At 41.1% G+C, this 18,264-nt stretch overlaps 1 non-coding gene across 1 annotated transcript; it reads left to right on the top strand.

Annotated features, from left to right (window-relative positions):
* The first annotated feature begins 1,732 nt into the window (after positions 1-1,732).
* Positions 1,733-1,838, top strand: LOC145577214 (small nucleolar RNA R71). Its single transcript, XR_014098683.1, has one exon. It is a non-coding gene; the product is annotated as a small nucleolar RNA R71 (small nucleolar RNA).
* The last annotated feature ends 16,426 nt before the right edge of the window (positions 1,839-18,264 follow it).

The following is an 18,264-nucleotide window of genomic DNA, read 5'->3' as shown; positions in this document are numbered from 1 at the left end:
ATGTCCTCAACCTTACCCATGGGAAACTTAATGGACCGATCCGCTAGTTGGAGAGTAATGTTAGTGGGGGAAAGGGTTCCTACACTAAGCTTTTGGTAGACGGAGTAGGGCATGAGACTCACACTTGCTCCTAAATCACACAAAGCTTTGTCAAATTCAATGCCATTAATAGAACAAGGAATGGAAAAGCTACCCGGATCCTTCAACTTGGCGGGAAGTTTGTTGGAAAGGATTGCACTACAATTGGCGGTCAAGCTCACCGTTTCACACTCCCTTCTCCCACTCAATAGATCTTTCAAAAACTTAGAGTAATGGGGCATTTGTTTCATGGCATCTACAAAAGGAAGGGAAACATTCAAATTCTTAATCACATCCAAAAACTTCCCAAATTGAGCATCAAGCTTAGCTCTCACAAATCTTTGGGGAAAAGGTAATCTCTCCTCTCTAGGTTGGAGATTTAGGGGCAAGGGGGTGGTTTCTTTCTCCTTTTGCACCTCAACATCCTTCTCCCTCTCAACATTAGAAGGCTCTTTGGTTCTCTCATCCCCTCGCTCTAACTCTACTTCATTTTGGGGTTCCTCCTCAACTAAGGGGTCACTCCCTACCACCTTTCCACTCCTTGTTGTCACGGCATACAAAGGTTTTGGGTTGACTCCTTGACTAAGAATAGAGGAAGAAGAAGAAGAGGAATTAGAAGCAAGTTGAGCAATTTGGGTTTCAAGTATTTTCATATGAGCATTGGCTCGCTTTTTATCCTCCTCATTTCTCTTCTTTTCCTCCTCATGCATTTTCATGATGGCATCTAGCTTAGCCATCACGGGATCATTAGGAGGGGCCTCAATTTGAAGAGGTTGTGGAGGTGGAGGAAGTTGGGATTGATGGAAACCCGGAGGCCTATTAGTTTGGGCATAGTTGGAAACATTTTGGCCCCTATTGCCTCCGGTGCCTTGGTTGGGAACATTGCTTTGTCGATTGTTTCCCATATTACCTTGATCACCAAAATTTTGATTTTGATGGTCATGGTATCGGGAGTTGGGTTGTTGGTTTTGATAACCATACCCCTTTTGGTTAGAGTAGACTCTTCCATTAAAATTGGAAGGGCCTCCCCCACCATGGTATTGGTTACCATAACTACCACCACTTTGGTTCCAACCACGGTTTCCACCTTGATTCCAATTCCCCATTTCATTGGAGTTTGGCCTGAAGTTCCCTACATTTTCCATTCTAGGAGCAAAATTCATAGCATTGACATCTTCTATTATCAACATGTTCATAGGGAGGGAGTTGAACTTCACAAGCATACACACAATGGGAGGTATCATGATCATAGATTTCACAATTTGAGCAAAACATGCATCCTTAAGGCATTTTATTATAAGAAGAGGGGGAAGAAGTGGTCATACCATTGCCTCCCTTGGTTGAAGGGGAGGTATTACCATGAGGGTTGGACCTTTCTTTTATCAATTCATCCATTTGCTCGGCCATCTTGGAGATTTGGGTAGAAAGGTTGTTGATTGCGTTGGCTTGCTCCAATGCATAGACACCCTTGCTAGAAGTGGCCTCCCTTTCTCCTTCATACCAATCATCATAATGCTTTGCGGCCTCCTCTATGATGCATTCCACTTCATCCTCTCCTTTGTTCATGATTGGACTGCCGGCTGCGGCATCTAGGCTTGTTCTCCCTTGAGGTGAGAGACCTCCATAGAAAGTGTGGATGAGTTGATACTTGGGTATCCCATGATGTGGGCATTGACGTTGAAGCTCTTTGTACCGGTCCCATGCCGCACTTAGAGTCTCACCACTCTTTTGGCGAAAACCTTGAATCAAAGACCGAGCCTCGGCGGTCTTCCTATGGTTGTAAAATCTCCTCAAGAAAGCCGTAGTTACTTGATCCCAAGTTGTGAGAGAGTTAGGGGCACCTCCTTCTCTAGCCATTCTAGACCTCTCTATCATTGTGTCACAATATTTCTCAAATTCTTTTAAATGCTCATGAGGGCTCTCAAATTTTCCACCCGAGATTTGTTTCCTCTCTATCAAAGAAATCAAATTGGGCTTGATTTTGAAATTGTTGGCTTGAGTGGTAGGAGTTAGGATCCCACTTTGTGCTCTAAAGGCTTCGGGAGCCCCATGACGACTCAAAGGTATATTCTCTCCCATTTTAGAACCTTCTTCACTTTCGGACTTAAAGATTGAAAAGGGGTTGATTTCCGGACTTGATGGTGAATTAGGGCTATCTAAATCTTCACTTGAGGGTGAAGATGGTGGAGTATCTTCCAATTCTCTTACTCCTTCTTTCGTTGGGGTGTGAGAATTTCTACTCCTCGCTCTCGCTTCTCTTCGAAGTAAGGACAAAGATCTCTCTAGCTCCGGATCGATGGGAATCAAAGACCTTGAGCAGGTTCGTCCTCTGTTCATACAACAAAGCTAAGGAAAACGTAAGCACTGACAAGTAACAAGTAGTAGCAAATACTAACAAACAAGGAATGAGATAGTCTCAAATAAAATAATGAAAAAGCAATGGAAGCCGTCTCCCCGGCAACGGCGCAAATTTGACAAGGGAATAAATGCGTCGTCAATTGCCTATCCCTAGATCAAATACAATTTATACAACCTAAACAAACATAATACGAATATAAGGCAAGCATAGGGGTCGAACCACAAGGAGACATGCATAAACGCCACATTCACTACTTAAGACTTAAGCTACCTCGGGAAAAGAAGTGTGAATAACTAAGAGATTAACTAAAGATTAAAAATGATTAAAAATCAATATAACTATACACCAAGGGAAGTGGGTAGATGTAGTTGCCATTTGACCATGCATTAACACAGAAGCAAAGCAATGGTAAACTAAGCATGCAAGAATATCGAAATAAAGCTCAATCTAACCGCCTTCCGGGGTTAATTGATTTCTCCTAACATAGCCTCTATGTTTCCACACTAGAACCATATATTAGAAGGTGCAATCAATGAACTATCGATAACAATGAACCTTAACTAAGTCAACTTCCGTTTCTTGTTAGCAAAGATTCATCTTTAATCAACCAACAATGTGCACTTGCAAGAAGATTAAAGAATATCAAACATACAAAGACTTTAATCACCATTAACTTAACCCCAACATCATAAGCATGAATCAATTAACAACTACACCATCCCCACACCCTTCGCTAGGTGACTACTCACAAATCATATTGAAGACAATATCAATCATCAAATCAATAAGCATCAACATGATCAATAAGAAAAGAAAGAAAATCAAAATAAGCAAACAAAACTAAATACAAAAGTAAAGAAAGAGAGTAAGAGATTGCTCATTAATTGAAGATGAAGATTTACAAAGATTCAATCAAGCTCCTTCTTCAATATCCAAGTTCATCAATGAAAATCCACACTTTCTCTCTCTACCAATGAAGTTCCTCTCTCTAGATTAGGGCTCAAATGTTTCTAAGTAATAATAGATGATAATACAAACTTGAATAGGAGGCTATATATATGAAGCATAAAAGACGGAAATAATAAGCCTTGGAGAGCCTTCTAGCTTGCAGCCGCGCCCTCTAAATCGTGGGTTACGGGGATGCTAAACCCAGACACCCGCGCCCGCGGCATGAAGACCCGCGCCCGCGGCTCCAAGGAGATGGCATCTCCTTCTGAGGAGAGGCCACGGCACAGCAACAGGAGAAAAGTCAGCTCGCACAGCCGCGCGCGGCTTCTGGTGCCGCGCCCGCGGGTCAGGGAGGAGAGCCCTCTCTTGAGGCACGGCGCGACATCTACTCAATGATTGAGAAGCTGCCCTGCTCAGGTCCCCGCGCCCGCGGCATCAAGTTCCGCGCCCGCGGCTCCCCTGCTCTGCCAAACTTCCAACTTTGATCAACATATCCCCACTCCAAGTCTAGCCAAGCTTTCAATGGTTCATCCGGAAGGGCCAAAGACCTACAAAATAAGAGAAAAAGCTAGAAAAGACAAGAAAAAGGGAACTAAAGAAAGAAAACACGAGAAAGGCAAACAAAGAAAAGAAGAACAAAAAGGGAAGGAAAAGGCAAACAAGCTACAAGTGGGAGGAAAAACCTCGTAAAAGGAGCACTAAACCGTGGCATAAATGCCACTCATCAGTAGTGATTGATGATTAGTGACGAGTCGCCATAGATTATGAGCTTCTTAATTCCCAAGGCCACATCCGTTTCTAATCCTAAGATACATGCTTCATATTCTGCAGCGTTGTTGGCAACATCAAAATCGAGCTTCATGGAAATTGCAATGTGTTCTTCATTGGGTGATACGATCAAGACTCCTACACCACAACCCTTTTTGGTTTGAAGCTCCATCAAAATAGAGCATCCAGCTATCATCCTCAGTCATGAGTAGATCTTCGTCGGGGAAATCATACTCTTCTTCTTCCTTCTCAACATCTTCTAGTGGGAAATCTGCTAAGAAGTCAGAAACTGCAGATCCTTTAATGGCCTTTTCTGGTATGAATTTTAAGTCAAAATGGGCAAGGTTGACTATCCACCTTGATAATATGCCATTGAGAGTTACCTTCTCGAAGAAGTACTTGAGAGGATCCATCTTTGACACAACATGCACTATATGAGTAAGCATATAATGCCTTAATTTGTGTGCGGCCTACACGAGTGGTGTGTACCGAATCTCATAGCCTTGAAGCTTCTTGCTCAAATAGTGTATTGCATTTTCTTTTCTCTCATCATCCCATGTAACTGGAAAATTCTTTTTTAGATTTTTGAATATAGGTTCACATATCGAATCTCCTTATGAACCCACTTATGTATTGCAATCTTCCGATGAAACCTCGAATCTCCTTATTAGTCTTAGGTGGTGGCATGGCCATAATCGCCTTGAATATTATGGGATCTATTTCAATCCCTCGAGAACTTATCACGTAGCCAAGGAGTTTTCCTAATGTAACTTCGAATGCACACTTTGCTGGATTCAATCTCATGTTATATTTGCGGAGTCGTTTAAAGAACTTGCGGAGTGCAACGACACTTGTCAGAATTTTCTACCATCTCCCTGGCGTCTGACTCAAGAGTGGACCACAAGTAACCCTGTCGCCTAGTCCTGATAGCTAGGGATCTGCCACCTATGTGAGAGGTGCAGTTTCCCGCATGTAATTCTTCGAGAACTTCCTGCCCATTTTCTGGGGTAACACACTTCAACAGAGGCTTTAAGAAACCTGCCTTGAAGAGCTCTCTATTTCTTATCTCGAATTTTGCAGATCGTCTTTTCAAGATAACCACTTCCTATAGTGAGTCAGGCAGCGTGCCGTCTTGGAGGTAAGCCCGGATGCCATCCATCCAGGTAGAGCTTCGGTCAAGTACTCCAATGGGCTCTTCTTCAGTAATACTTCGTTTTTCTATAACTTCCGAGAAGACTGGCCGAGGCGTATCACAGGAGGTTTAGGATGCCAATTTGGACAGTGCATCCAGTTGATTGTTTTCAAACATGGGCACTTGACTCAAATGGAATTCTTCAAGTGTCCCAGCTTCAGCTTTGACTGCCTGAAGATACTTGGTCATAGCCGGGTCGGTGGCTTCATAGTTACCATGGTATTGGCTTTCGACCAATTGTGAATCAGAGCAGGCGTCAATTTTCGTTGCCCCTGCCACCTTACACATGCAGATGCCGGCCAGCAGGGCTTCATATTCTGCCTCGTTGTTTGAGGCCTGGAGCTTGAACCGTAGTGGATACTCATAATTGTCCCCTCAGAAGACGGACAAATTATGCCTGCACTACAGCCGTTCATAATAGAGCTTTCATCTACATACACTTTCCAAACCTGATCAGGATTGTCCGGAGCAGCCGGCCTTGTCATTTCAATAATGAAGTCAGCAAACTCCTGATCCATCACTCCCTTTCTCGGTTTTAAAGTGATTTCAAGACTGCATTTCAATAGTCCATTTGAGCATTCTTCCGAATGAAACCAAGGTTGCCATTGGCCGCTTGAGCGATTGGCCTATGATGTCCACAACCGGATGTGCCAAGAATTAAGGTTTCAACTTTTTGACAGCCATGTAAAAAGCAAGGCCAAAATTTTCAACCATGGGGTACCGTTGTTCAGCGTTTCTGGGCACATGGCTAATGAAATAGACCGGGAGCTTAATGTCATCTCTCTCAGCAAGCAGAATAGCACTGAGGGCATGATCTAAGTCGGCTAAGTACATCTAAAGCGTCTCTTTGGGCAAGGGCTAACAAGCCTTGGCAAAGAGTGTAAATGCTCTTTCAATTTCTGAAAGGCCGCCTAAGCATCATCTCCGAATTCTAACCTTGTCGTCTTTCTGATCGCCTGGAAGAAATACAGGCACTTGTCACTTAACCGGATGAGAAATCTCCCCAATGCCGCCAGGAAACCGGTGAGCTTTTGAACATCCTTAACAGTGCGGGGTGACTTCATGTCAATCACCGCCTGTATCTTTTCAGGGTTAGCCTCTATCCCCTTTGATCAATAAGGAATCCGAGAAACTTCCTAGACTCAACAAGAAAAACACAGTTCTTTAAATTTAACATGACCTTATGCCTCCTGAGTGTGGTGAAGGTTTCTCGAAGGTCAGCAAGATAATCCGTCTGTTGCTTGGATTTGACTATCATGGCATCAACGTACACCTCTAGATTCCTCCTAATCTAATTAATGAAGACAATATTAATCATCCGTTTGAAAGTAGCAGGCACATTCTTCAAGCCAAACGGCATCATAGTATAGTAAAATAATCCCTGATCAGTGACGAATGCCGTCTTCTCTTGATATTTTTCCACAGGGGTATCTGGTGAAAGCCCGAGTGGGCATCCCTAAAAGTCATCAAGGCATGCCCTGTTGTAGAGTCGACCAGGTTGTCGATCTTTGGAAGCGGGTAACTGTCCTTTGGACATGCCTTGTTCAAGTCAGTGTAATCTACACACATGCGCCAGGTACAATTCGGCTTCCATATAAGCACAATGTTTGCAACCCAATCAAGTAAGTTACATGGCCAAATGATTCTAGCGTCTAACAACTTTTTGACCTCGGCAGCTGCCACCTAACTTCTCTCCTCGCCGTGTGATGCGTGCCATTTATGGCACTCTTAGCTAGGTTTTCTTCTATTTTTATACTCGATTTAGTCTTTTATGTCGTGTTTTTAGGGAATAATGCTTGATTTGCTTGTTTGTGTGTTAGTTTAGAGAAATGCGTGCTTTTAATGGTTTTCTTATTATTTTATTCATCTCTCGCTTCTCCGTTTCTTTGACTTGTTTAGTAAGTGTGTTAAGTTTCCCGAGATTTAATTATCAAGGAGATAGCTCGAGCGCATTCAAGGAGGTTGATGGAGGTATGTTCGGGAATCCAAACATGTAATTCAAGCTAGCTCCGCAAGCACAAGGACCTTTGAAGCAATGCTTTGGCTTGGAATGTTCAAGTGCTTGGAAGATAAAGAAGTTGCCCTTCTCACGAGCATCACCTCAAGTGCACCAATGATAGGGATGCTCGGGAGCGCAGAGATTGATCGAGCAAGCGAAGGAAGAAAGGCCACGAGCACAAAGAAGGGGTCCGCGCACGGCATAGTGGTGCGTACGCGCAGACCAAGCTGTGCGTGCGCGCGAAGTGGTGTGTGCGCGCAGACCAAGCTGTGCGCGCAGACCAAGCTGTGCGCGCACGGGCCTAGGTAGTGCGTGCGCACAGATCTTCTGTGGCCTACTGTGCGTGCGCACGGAAAGGTGGTACGTGCGCACGGTCTGCCCTGTTTCCCCTCGCTCGTTTTATTATAAATTAGCCTTGTCATTTCTATTTTGGAAGAAGATTTTTTAGATTAGTTTTGGTGACATTTTCTCTCATATCTTAGGTTAGGTTGAGAGCTTCTCTCTCTAGTTTTTAGGGATAGTTTAGGAGTAGTTTTAGGGAGAGAAAGTGAGGGATTTAAATGGTGGTTTAAGAGATTGAAGATCCAATGGTGACAATTGTATTGAAGATCTTCTTAATCAATTAATGAGCATTTCTCACTGTATCTCATCCATATTCCTTTGTTCAATTTCATGTTTGTTTAGTTTAATCTTGATGTTTGATTCTTGATAGTGTAATTGCTCTTGATATTTTGTTGATTCTTGATTTCCTTAGTTGTTTGTTGATAGATAATGATTCATGAGTAGTTATTTAGCCAGAAATTGGGTGAAACTTGTATGATTGATTGATTGTGATTAATTTGGGAATTTTGTTGATTGATTGTTGAGATTAAAGTGCTTAATGATGGTTTGCATGTGTGTAATTCGATTAAGCTATGAGAATTATGCTAGATTGCATTGTAATTGCTAATGACAAGACCAATTGATTTAGGAATTGCAATTATCGATTGGTTTGGATTGTGATTCTCTTAGTTTGTTATTCATAGTGAACCCAAGCTTAACGATTAGGAGATAGCTCTTTGATTCCAATTGATAGCTCTTATCATTAGTCTTCACAACCTTTGGTTGGCATGATCTTCCAAGTTGTTGCAATTATCATGATTACATGTTAATCCCCATTCCTAGTGTTTTATTTGTTTGATTGTTAGATTGTCAGTTGTTACTATTCCTTCTTCACCTTCGACTTCGACCTAGCTTAGGCGCATGATTGAGAGTGCTTGAACATTACCGTTCCTTTGGGTTCGACTCTTAACTTACCTCTATACTCGTATTTAGGTTTGTTAAGTGTTTATAAATTTAGTTTGACTTAGGGAGGATTAGTAAACGACCTAGTTTTCCTCTAGTCAAAATGGCGCCGTTGCCGGGGAACGGTGTTTATGTTTGAGTGTTTTTGATTGCTTGAGTCTAGGTCTTTGTATATACTCTTTTTTTTATTTCATTTTTGCTTGTTTTGAAAAAAAATGGCGTGTTTTTGTTTTCCTCAATATGATGGTGAGTCTTTTAATGTCTACTTCTATAGACTTATAGGGTTTTTGAACTATAATAGTTGTAGTCTTTGGGAGGCTTGTGAGATTTGTTATTTTGGTTTGAATGAGCAAGCTTGGAATGAAGTTGAAAGCATGCATAATGGTGAATTTAGAGCATTGTCAATAAATGATGCTTCGGATTTCTATGTTTGGTTTGCTAGAGATGTCTATAATAGGGATAATCATGATTCTAATGTTAATGTGCAATGTGTTGATTCTTCTAATATTAGCATGAATTCCCATGATTTGTCACATGATCCCATTAGCGAACCTAGAACAAATGATTTCAACTCTATTCCCTCTTTTGCTCATGATGATGAGGTACATACTCAAGTTGATGCTAATGGTGTGTTTCAATATTCTTCATTATTTACCATCCCTTCTTGTGATTTCCTTTGTTCCCCTGATAATGAATCTCATATGCTTGGTTGTGCCCCCACTCCCCAATGTGATGTATATGCTCATGATTTTCTTGTTGATTCTTCCAATCATAGTTGTACATCTTCTTCTCTTATTGAACCTCAACCTTCTACACCTTTTGAATCTCTTGTTGATATATTTGAGTCTCAAGTTAGTCTCTCAACCTTCCACACCATGGGAGCTCCTTTGCTTCAATAGCATACAAGAAATCATCAAGCATCCTATCCTCAATTGGAGAACCATCATCATGAGTTTGAGAATCTTCTAAACGAGAAAGATGATCCTCCACAACATTTTCCGCTCCTCTTTTATCCCTAATCTCAATGTCAAAGGTTAGGAGCTCAAGAACCCACCGGATCAACCTTGGCTTGGACTCTTTCTTGGAAAAAAGATACTTGAGAGCCGCATGATCCGTGAAGACAATAGTTTTGGAACCCATTAGATAACAACGGAACTTCTCAAAAGCATGAAATATAGCCAAGAATTCCTTCTTCGTTGTAGTGTAATTCCGTTGAGCTCCAATTAGAGTCCTAGACATATAATAGATCACATGAAGTTTCTTGTCCACTCTTTGACCCAAGACACCTCCTATTGCCGAATCACTTGCATCACACATCAACTCAAATGGTAAATCCCATCTTGGAGCTTGAACAATAGGATTAGAGATTAGAGCTTTCTTCAACTTATTGAATGCCTCCAAACACTTATCATCAAACACAAACTCGGCATATTTTTGAAGAAGATCATTGAGGGGCTTGGCATTGAGCAAGAAATCCTTGATGAATCTTCTATAAAACCCGACATGCCCTAAGAAAGATCTCACTCCCTTTACATTCACCGGAGGTGGAAGCTTTTCAATGACTTCAATTTTAGCTTTATCTACCTCTATCCCCTCGTGAGAGATCTTGTGGCCAAGGACTATGCTTTCCTCCACCATGAAGTGACATTTCTCCCAATTCAAGAACAAGTTCGCCTTCTCACACCTTGCAAGACATTTTTCAAGGCATGCCTCAAATGAAACACCACCTACGGAGAAGTCATCCATAAAAACCTCCATCTCCTCTTCCAACATATCTCCAAATATACTCATCATGCATCTTTGAAATGTTCTGGGAGCATTGCAAAGACCGAACGACATTCTCCTTTAAGAAAATGTACCATATGAACAAGTGAAGGTTGTTTTCTCTTGGTCATCCGGGTGGATAGGGATTTGGAAAAATCCCGAATAACCATCAAAAAAACAATAGAACTTGTGCTTTGTTAGTCTCTCAAGCATTTGATCAATAAAAGGAAGGGGGAAATGATCTTTCTTTGTAGATGTGTTTAGACGTCTATAGTCTATACACATCCTCCATCCCGTGACCGTCCTCATCGGAAAGAGCTCACCTTTCTCATTCTCAACGACGGTCATACCTCCCTTCTTTGGGACAACGTGAACGGGAGAGACCCACCTAGAACTAGAAATGGGGAATATGATTCCGGCATCCAAAAGTTTGGTGATCTCCTTCTTCACTACCTCTCAATAGAAGGTAAAGCACCCTCCTCAAAAGTTATGTGATGTGTACATAAAGCGAGGCTTATACCTTTGAGGTCATCAATGGTATAACCCAAAGCATTTCAGTGCTTTCTCAAAACACCAAACAACTTTTGAGCTTGATGCTCACTCAAAGAAGAGCTAACAATCACGGGAAAAGTGGAGTTGGGTCCCAAAAATTCATACCTAAGGTGTGATGGAAGAGGTTTGAGCTCAACCATTGGAACACCTTTACCTTCCTTCGATGTTGCCACTTGCAACGCTTCTTGGCTAGAAATGCTCAAACACATTTGCGCTTCAACATCCTCAAAGCTTCCATTGAGCACATCTTCATACAAAGTCATCTCCTTGCTAGGAGTACCTATCTTTTCCTTATTCAACAAAACATTCTCAAGAGCATCGTTAGAAGTGAGCAAATGCTCATGCATAGAAGACACAACATGATCGAGAGAATCAATCAACATGCAATTTCCTAAAGAAGAACTTGGATACTTCATGCTATCATTCAAGTCAAATTCTATCACCTCATCCCCTACTTTGAGTGAAATTTTTGCACTTTTCACATCTATCAAAGCACCCGAAGTTGCAAGAAATGGTCTCCCTAGAATGATAGGAATATTAGCATCTTCATCCATCTCAAGCACCACAAAATCTACTGGAATAACAAATTTCCCAACCCTCAAAGGAACATCCTCCTGCTGAAAGAATTCAAGGACATTTTTGCCTTTGAAGTGGAAGAGATGCCACGCATCAGCCCGGATCTTGTTGTCCACAAACTTGCCGTGGACCCAAAAAAGATGCCCAGCTAGCAAAATAAAAGAAATCACGACGAGGAAAGAAGTCAGGCGGCAGTTGCCAAGGTCAATGAGCTGTTAGACGTCGGGTTCATTTGGCCATGTCACTTCCCTGATTGGGTTGCGAATGTGGTGCTTGCAAAGAAGCCGAATGGTACTTGGCGCATGTGTGTAGATTACACTGCCTTGAACAAGGCATGTCCAAAGGACAGTTACCCGCTTCCAAAGATCGACAGTCTGGTCAACTCTGCAGCCGGGCATGCCTTGATGAGTTTATGGATGCCTACTCCGGCTTCCATCAGATACCTCTGTGGAAAAAAGATTAAGAGAAGACGACTTTCGTCACTGATCAGGGGTTATTCTGTTATACGGTGATGCCATTTGGCTTGAAGAATGCGCCGGCTACTTTTCAACGGATGATTAATACAGTCTTCATTAATCAGATTAGAAGGAATGTAGAGGTGTACATTGATGACATGATAGTCAAATCCAAGCTACATACGGATCACCTTGCTGATCTCCAAGAAACCTTCACCACACTCAGGCGGCATAAGGTCATGTTAAATCCCAAGAAGTGTGTTTTTGGTGTTGAGTCTGGGAAGTTTCTCTAATTCCTGATTGATCAAAGGGGGATAGAGGCTAACCCGGAAAAGATACAGGCGGTTATTGACATGAAGTCACCCCGCACTATCAAGGAAAATCAGAAGCTCACCGGTTGCCTAGCTGCGCTTCGGAGATTCCTCAGCCGTTTAGGTGACAAATGCCTTTACTTCTTCCAAGCAATCAGGAAGAAGATTAGATTTGAATGGGGAGATGATGATGAGGAGGCCTTTCAGAAATTTAAAGAACATTTACACTCCTTGCCAAGGCTTATTAGCCCTCTTCCAAAGGAGACGCTTTACATGTACTTAGCCATCTCAAATTCAGCTTCCGGTCTATTTCATTAGCCATGTTCTCAGAAATACTGAACTACAGTACCCCATGGTTGAAAAATTTTGCCTTGCTCTCTACATGGCTATTAAGAAGTTGAAACCCTACTTCTTGGAACATCTGGTTGTAATCTACATATATCAACCCCTCAAGCGGTCAATGACAACCTTGGATTCATCCGGCAGGATGCTCAAGTGGGCTATTGAAATGCAAAGTCTTGAAATCACCTCCGAACCAAAAAAGACAGTGAAGGGTCAAGCGTTTTCCGACTTCATTGTCGAAATGACAAGGCCCGTTGCTTCGGACAACCTTGATCAGGTTTGGAAAGTGTATGTAGACAGGAGCTCTAGTATGAACGGTTGTGGTGTAGGTATAATCTGTCTGTCTCCGGAAGGAGATAAATGTGAATATGCACTACGGTTTAAGTTCCAAGCTATGCTAGCCGCCATCCGCATGTGCAAGGCGGTAGGGGCAACAAAAATTGACGCTGATGTGTCATTTATGGCACTCTTAGGCTAGGTTTTCTTTATAGTTTTATTCTCATTTATAGTCCTTTTTACCGTGTTTTTACATAATAATGCATGCTTTGTGTGTTTGTGTGTATGTTTAGAGAAATGCATGGTTTTAATGGTTTTCTTGTCATTTTGTTCATTTCTCGACTATTTCTCTCGCTTTTTTCTTTCCTTGACTTGTTTTGTTGGTGTGTTGAGTATCCCGAGGTTTGATCAACAAGGAGGAAGCTCAAGCGCATTCAAGATTGTTGATGGAGCTAAGTTCGGGATTCCAAATACGCAATTCAAGCTAGCCCCACGAGCTCAAGGGCCTTGGAAGTAATGCTTTGGCTTGAGGCATTCAAATGCTTGGAAGATAAAGGAGCTGCCCTTCTCACAAGCATCACCTCGAGTGCACCAATGATAGGGATGCTCTGGAGCGCGGAGATTGATAGAGCAAGCGAAGGAGGCAAGACCACGAGCACCGAGTAGGGGTGCGCGCGCACAGCACAGGGGGTGCTTGCGCGCAGACCCACCTGTGCGCGCGCACCAGGCACCTAGAGCCAAACTTAATTTGTAAACACTCGACCAACCCTAATACAAGTATATGGAAAGTCAAGGGTCGAACCCAAAGGAATGAGTAGGAACGATGCTATAGCCTACGTCAAGCTAAATCAAAGGATATAAATGGTAGTGGTTGGTTACTAAAATGTCAAAAAGCTAACAAATCGAAGAATTCAATATGCTAAACACTAGGGATATAGGTTCCACATGCAAGCTCAATGATTATGCTAATTGAAGGATCACCCAATCAATTCAAACATTTCAAAGGACAAACAATAGTTGTAACCAAAGGAATTCAAGAGCTATCCCCTATGAGCCAAGCTAGGGTTCACTATTAATGGCTAACTAGGAAAATCACAATCAAATTCAATCAATTAAAGAAATTCTCAAATCAAGGGTTCATGTCATTGAAATTTGCAATGCAATCTAGATTAATCTTATAGGTTGATTACTCCTAGTCTAATTAATCATATGCACAACTATGTCAACAAATTTAATTTCAACATTCAAATCAATTTAGCATCATCAACTAGCAAAAATCATCAATCAAGCATGCTTCCCTTTCTCTCTAGTAACTAATCTACTCAGTAAACATGGTGAAATTAAGAAACAAAACAAATTCAATCAAATTCATATTCATTTAAAGCTTAATCAAAAGAAAATCAATCAATCAACAAATTCTACAGCAAGGAATGTAATCTCAATCAAAATCCAAGAAACTAGAAGGAATTGCATTAAAAGTAAATCAAAGGAAAGAAATCTTAAAAACATTCATTGAATTGAAGAAAGAATTTCAAGATCAAATTGAAATCTAAGATCAAATTCAAGTACAAACGAGTAAATCTTAAGCTTCTCTCTCTACTTTCTCTCTCTACTATTTTCGGAAAAATTCTCTCTCTAGTATAAAGTTAAGTCGTTCTAAAAAAGAAAGTCAAAAGCTATAAATAGGAAAATTGAGCAAAGGGGGCTGCACAGGCCGTACGCACGCACAGACCAGCCGCGCGCGCGCATTGCTGGGTCTGCGCGCACGCAACCCTATGCCACGCGCGCACCCCTGTGTTGTGCACGAGGCCTTGGCTCCTTCGCTTGCTTGATCAAAATCTGCGCTCCCGAGCATCCCCATCATCAGTGCACTCGAGATGATGCCCGCAAACAAGGCAGTCCCAAAATGAGCAAATTGACTTGATTATTCACCTACAAAACACAAATAAAACAAAGAGAGAAAGCATAACAAAGTAAAACTAAAACTATGAATTATCAACTAAAAATATGAAAAACTCGTAAAAACCAATCGAGAACCAAAGTGAATTATAAAAATGAAAAATCAAATAAAACTAAGAGAATTATATGAAAATGATGAAAGAAAATAAAGAAAATGAACCTAAATCTTATTCTTTTAGGCGCCATAAACGACGCTTATCAATTGGTAATTATTGATAATCGAAAACAGGGAAATTCTGCGTCCAAGCAGATTTACAATCAGATTTGATATATTTTATTCAAAATAAAACATCTTTTTTTAACAATATAATTATCAATCCTAATCTTATAAGAATTAAAGAGAACCTTCTAGATATTCCTAGAAGATCAAAATCAATCCTAATTACTTTAGGAATAATAATTAATAGGCCCTCCTCTAGATCATTAGGCCACATTTAAAATCATTGGGCCTAATTTAATTTAATCCATAACTTTCTCATAATTCATTGGAATTGGGCTTATAATATATCATTGGAAAGCTCTTTTCAAGCCCAATCCAACTACACTATTATTGGACCCTTATCATGGACCAAACCAAATTGGACTGGTTATTTTTATATAAATGGAGTAAGAAAAGAAATATTATTGAAAGCAGAAAGACAAATATTTTAATAAAAACATCCTCATCACTTGACTTTCCACACTTTCACTTCGTTCGATAATCAAATGACGTGAAAAATATTCATCACTTGGTTTGGTTTTGGGGAGACACATTTGGGTGTCTACAGAAGCCCCCACTTTGACTGAGTTTGGAGAAACGCAAGTTTCAAAAACAAAATTCAAAGTATCCATAGGGACGGAGAATGATTCAGAATGTTATGCGATCCTAAATCATTCTTGTAACGCCGATATCTGCGAACTAGAGTTAGTTAAAAGAAATAAAAGAGTTAAGAAATGCGTATCTTGCACCGTCGAGCACACGTCTCTGGAGTAACCGATTTTTGTTTGACGATCTTCCTCAAGCTAGGGGATATCGTCTGGAGACTACCACGCTTGTAGCTGCCTCCAATTTCCGTTGTTTTATGACCATCTTCCACATCCTATGGATTATGATCGAAGATAACTTCGCCTAAAATCACCTTCTATTTTTGACAACCTTCCACATCCTAGGGAACGCCGTCGAAGATAACTTCGCTAGATGTCATCCTCAGTTTTCTGACAACCTTCTACATCCTAGGGAACGCCGTCGAAGATAACTTCGCTTGAAGCCATCCTCAGTTATTGCGATAATATTTCGGAGAAAATTACCGAAGACCAACGCTTGTCGATCCCTAAAGCTCGCTTGAACTTTGCTGCTGTGATATTTGGTGAAATTACCACGGTGCCAGTATGTCGGCGCATTTTGCTGCTTTTAATGCCTTAACAATCCTTTCTTCTTCAGGAATTGTTGCCAACACAACTCTTGAATAATGTACGACAATCCAATTTAGGGAAAGTTGTCAATGCTATGTAACAATTTATTCTAGGAAATGTTGCCACGATGAAGCGAAAATCCGTATCTCGAAAATTTTTGCAAAATCCAAATTTGGGTAAAGTTGTCAATGCTTCGTAACAATCTATCATAAGAACCTTGCTACGATCGACAATCCACATCTTGGAACATAACTCTTGAAAGCAATCCACCTTGGAAATTTGCAAAAAAGAGTCGATCGACAATCCCTTCAGGAAAATTTGCCACGTACTGAAATGAATGACAATCCACGTTGGGGAACCTTTGCCGAAATGTTAAGATGAATAAAGACCTACGACAATCCTTTGGGAAATTTTGCCATAGGGAACTTGATGCATGACAATCAAATCTCGGAAATATTGCCAAGGATTTGATGTATGTATGACAATCCGAACTTGGAAAACTTGCCAAATAGAGAAAGAGTACGACAATCCATGCTTGGAAACATTGCCAATTTGAGATAACCATCCAATCTTGGAAAAATTGTCGAAGATTTGATGAATGTATGACAATCCGATCTTGGAGAAACTTGCCAAATAGAGAAGGAGCACGACAATCCACGCTTGGAAACATTGCCAAAGGGGACAATCCAATCTTAGAAAATTTGTCATTGAAGAATGATGCTCGACAATTCACTCTTGGAAATATTGTCGTTTTGGTAATGTGCTTCTTTGTGAACCATTATTTCAGTGCTTGCGACAAGCCAATACTTAGGCGCTTTAAGCTAAGTGAGATGATCGTCGTCAGGCCAACCACTGATTGCGATTGCAATCGAGCTGACTATTAATCATGTTAATTTGCTTATAGGGGCTAACTGGCGTACCAAGGAACCTAATCAATCAATATGACCATTTGGCTCTAGTTGATTTGCTAAGTTTTTTGCGTCCTTTTGCTTCAAAATTTTTGTAAAGATCACCTGTCCGTCTGGGACTTAGTGCACCTGCATTTATATTTAGGAATATAGGACTTTTCTCATGTTTTTAAGGTTGACTTGTGTGACTTAATGCTATTGCCTAACTCGACGAGTAACTTCATGTACTCAAATCGACTCGTGTGCGTAGACTTAACTCAATGTGATAACACGACATGACTCAATATGTACATGAATCCTGTGTGCATTGAGTTGTGATGTGTTTGACTCAAAATGCAGAAAAGTAAAAGTTTTCCGTCATTTTTGTGGAGGGTACCGACTTTCTCCCGAAAAAGAAAGACGCAAAAGGGAAGAAGTGAAGTATTTGATGGTGAATGTTGAATGAACTTAGTCAAATGCATGCGTCGACGTTGTATCTCATAGTGAAAGGATTATAAAGTCCTAGGCTATCTCAATTGTTGACTCGATTATGAAAGTATTTGGGTAACTTAGGCACGGAGGCTAAGCACTTCATAGTTCGTGATGCAATGATGACAAGGTATGCTTCCGCGTTATGTTAAGATTTCGTGACAAAAGGTTGCTAAGGGAAGTATCTTTTGGGCATGTGTCTGTGACGTGTGTGAAAGTGATACTAAAGTTTGGCTGCAAAGGTTAACGGTATGGACAAATATTATTTTGAGAAGAGTCAAATGATGGTGACTCTTAGGCTAAGTAAGCTCATGATGTAGGGATCAAGCCCCCAAGTCTAGCTCTAAATGGATAGGGATGCGCATTGGAGATCCCTTGATATGATCATGTATGAATGTAAATATGAATGCATTTTTATTACGGCCGCACCCTACTTTGAGGTTGCTTACGTATCCGTTAGGAATCAGGCCGAACGTAGCTCTAGCCCAACCTCGCACAAGTATGCGTATACCTCAAGAAAGTCTTTTAAGGGTTGTAACGTGGTTAGGCTAAAGGTGGAAGAAGAAAGGGATAAAGGCTCAAGACCCTAGATTAGCCCCCAAGGTTTGCAACCTCGCTTTTGAATCTTTGTAT

This window comes from Chenopodium album, chromosome 13 (assembly GCF_948465745.1).
Source record: "Chenopodium album chromosome 13, dcCheAlbu1.1, whole genome shotgun sequence".
Taxonomy (NCBI): Eukaryota; Viridiplantae; Streptophyta; class Magnoliopsida; order Caryophyllales; family Amaranthaceae; genus Chenopodium; species Chenopodium album.
The sequence above is the reverse complement of the archived record's forward strand: the minus strand, read 5'-3'. Positions and strand labels throughout refer to the sequence as shown.